The sequence below is a fragment of the Ovis aries genome, chromosome 16 (assembly GCF_016772045.2).
Source record: "Ovis aries strain OAR_USU_Benz2616 breed Rambouillet chromosome 16, ARS-UI_Ramb_v3.0, whole genome shotgun sequence".
NCBI lineage: Eukaryota > Metazoa > Chordata > Mammalia > Artiodactyla > Bovidae > Ovis > Ovis aries.
Genome location: NC_056069.1, coordinates 48,160,998 through 48,164,982, shown reverse-complemented (window position 1 = coordinate 48,164,982; position 3,985 = coordinate 48,160,998).

Genomic DNA, 3,985 nt, shown 5'->3' with positions numbered 1-3,985 from the left:
ATGTTCCTTTTCTTTTTTATTTATGTGATTATGATAGATGCAATTTTACTATTTCAAATGAATATCTTACCTTTGCATATAATATACATATATACAATTCCCAAAATAATTTTTATTTTTTATATTTCCATATATAAATATAATAAGTAGTGTGATTTTCAGTTCAGTCACTCAGTCATGTCCGACTCTTTGCGACTCCAAAAACTGAAGCACGCTAGGACTCCCTGTCCATCACCAACTCCCAGAGTTCACTCAAACTTTCGTCTATTGAGTCGGTGATGCCACCCAGACATCTCATCCTCTGTCGTCCCCTTCTCCTCCTGCCCCCAATCCCTCCCAGCATCAGAGTCTTTTCCAATGAGTCATTTCTTCGCATGGGGAGGCCAAAGTACTGGAGTTTCAGCTTTAGCATCAGTCCTTCCAAAGAACACCCAGTAGTGATCTCCCTTAGCATGGACTGGTTGGATCTCCTTACAGTCCAAGGGACTCTCAAGAGTCTTCTCCAACACTACAGTTCAAAAACATCAATTTTTCAGCTCTCAACTTTCTTCACAGTCCAAATCTCACATCCATACATGACCACTGCAAAAACCATAGCCTTGACTAGATAGACCTTTCTTGGCAAAGTAATGTCTCTGCTTTTTAATATGTTATCTAGGTTGGTCATAACTTTCCTTCCAAGGAGTAAGCATCTTTTAATTTCATCGCTGCCATCACCATCTGCAGTAATTTTGGAGCCCAGAAAAATAAAGTCTGACACTATTTCTACTGTTTCCCCATCTATTTGCCATGAAGTGATGGGGCTGGATGCCATGATCTTCGTTTTCTGAATGTTGAGCTGTAAGCCAACTTTTCACTCTCCTCTTTCACTTTCATCAAGAGGCTTTTTAGTTCCTCTTCATTTTCTGCCATAAAGGTGGTGTTATCTGCATATCTGAGGTTATTGATATTTCTCTCAGCAATCTTGATTCCAGCTTGTGCTTCTTCCAGCCAAGCGTTTGGTATGATGTACTCTGCATATAAGTTAAATAAGCAAGGTGACAATATACAGTCTTGACGGACTCCTTTTCCTATTTGGAACCAGTCTGTTGTTCCATGTCTAGTTCTAACTGTTATTTTCTGACCTGCATACAGATTTCTCAAGAGGCAGATCAAGTGATCTGGTATTCCCATCTCTTTCAGAATTTTCCACAGTTTATTGTGATCCACAAAGTCAAAGGCTTTGGCATAGTCAATAAAGCAGAAATAGATGTTTTTTCTGGAACTCACTTGCTTTTTCCATGATCCAGCAGATGTTGGCAATTTGATCTCTGGTTCCTCTGCCTTTTCTAAAACCAGCTTGAACATCAGGGAGTTCACGGTTCACATATTGCTGAAGCCTAGCTTGGAAAATTTTGAGCCTTACTTTACTACTGTGTGAGATGAGTGCAATTTTGTGGTAGTTTGAGCATTTTTTGGCATTGCCTTTCTTTGGGATTGGAATGAAAATGGACCTTTTCCAGTAATGTGGCCATTGTTGAGTTTTCCAAATTTGCTGGCATATTGAGTGCAGCACTTTCACAGCATCATCTTTCAGGAATTGAAATAGCTCAACTGGAATTCAATCACCTCCGCTAGCTTTGTTCATAGTGATGCTTTCTAAGGCCCACTTGACTTCACATTCCAGGATGTCTGTCTCTAGGTGAACGATCACACCATCGTGATTATCTTGATCGTAAAGATCTTTTTTGTACAGTTTTTCTGTGTATTTTTGCCACCTCTTCTTAATATCTTCTGCTTCTGTTAGGTCTCCAATACTTTGGCCACCTCATGCAAAGATTGACTCATTGGAAAGACCCTGATTCTGGGAGGTATTGGGGGCAGCAGGAGAAGGGTACAACAGAGGATGAGATGGCTGGATGGCATCACGGACTTGATGGACGTGAGTCTGAGTGACTCTAGGAGTTGGTGATGGACAGGGAAGCCTGGTGTGCTGCAATTCATGGGGGTCGCAAAGAGTCAGACACGACTGAACGACTGAACTGAACTGATGGAGGGGTGGGCTGTTAATCTATCTCTCCTATCATCATCAATGCATCTTTTTTTTAAAAATTTGTGCTTCATGCAGGTGCTGTCATCCATCAACTGAAGTATTTGCCTTTGTGAAGGTATTTTCCTGCACAGTTGTTCAAACTGATGTTGCTGAGGGGACAAATGCTAGAAATTCCTATGTTGCTAGTTTGCTGACATCACTTCTCCCCTCATTTATATTATACATTACTTTTATACATTCAGCTTTTGATAAGCAGTTTTCCTCTTCAGAGTGGGGTTGCAGAGCGAGAAGGACTGTTGAATAGTGCCACCATGAACATTCACAAATGTATAGGTATTCTTTTGGAATGCTCTTATGGAGCCAAAAGATAAGCATAAGCTCAGTTTTAGAAGTTGTTTTCAGAATCATTTTCAAATTTACAGTCTCACCAGCAACACATGATCATAAATTGCATTTCCATATTGCTGCTAACACCTGGAACTGGCAGTTATTTTCATTTTAGTCATTCTTGCTTTTGTAAATTTGTAGCATTTTTTGATGACTGATGAAGTTGAACATCTTTAAATATGTTTATTGTTCATTTAAATATTTTCTTATATGAAGTATTAAGTATCTGGGCTTTTATTTTTTCTATCAGGTCATCTTTTTTATTCATTTGTGCATTTGAAAAAAAAAGATCTAAGTACAATGATTTTTTTCTAATTTCATAGGTGGTCTTTATACTTTCTTAATTGTGACTTTTGAAGAATAGATATTGTTAATTTTATTACAACTCATTTATCTTTCCTGTTACAGTCAGTGCTTATTGCAACATGTTTGAAAAAGAAACCTATCCTACATCCATATCATAAAGGTATCATCCTAACCCATCTAAAATCTTTATTGTTTTAACCTTTATTATCATATGTGCAATCATTCTCAATGTACCCAAAAATAAAATTTAAATGTATATGACAAAAAATTATGGATACATGTGTGCATGCTAAGTTGCTTCAGTCATGTCTGACTCTTTGTGACCCTATGAACTGTAGCCCATTAGGCTCTAGTGTCCTTGAGATTCTACAGCTAAGTATACTGAAGTGGGTTGCCATGCCCTCCTTCAGGGGATTTTCTGGACCCAGGGATCAAACTTGTGTCTCTTACCTCTCCTGCATTGGCAGACAGATTCTTTACTACTAGTATCACCAATGCTAGTACCACTAGCTGCTAAAATTAGCCAAAAATGAAGAGAAATATAAAATGTCTGAATTTTTTTTAATTTGACCTAATAAGCATTCGTAGAACACTTTATGCAAAACTGTAGTATCCACATTATTTTCAAGTGTACATGGGATATTTAGTAAATTGACCATATGCTGAACCATAAGGAAAATGACCAACAATTTCAAAATATTAAAATCATCTGTGTTTTTCCTGACCTTAGTAGATCTAATGTAAAAATTAGCAATAAATAGATAAGGGGGAAAGGGTATGTATTTAATGAACAATCACAAATGCTTTCTCTCAGAAGACAGGTACAGTGCTGATTAGAAGGAGATCAATAGCCTTACACATATGCATGAGAAAAGATGATATGAAGACAAGAGTCAACATTTCATTTAAGGAAGCTAAGGAAGTAATAGGAAAATCAAATGCAAAGGAAAAAAAGATAAATTATCAAATCTGGAGGGGGAATCAATGAGAGAGAAAACAAACATGCAGTAAAGCAAATCAACAAACTTAAAAGCAGTCCATGAAAAAGTTTATTTAATTAATATACTTAGAGTAATATGGTAAAAATAATAAGAGTAAATAAAATTACCAATATTGCTACTCAAAGAGGAATATCACACTGTATCTTATATATATATATATATGTATATATATATATCCATAAAGTAACAAGTGAATATTGTATACAACATTACACTTTATAATTTGGATAAAAAAGATCTATTTCTCTAAATAATTATA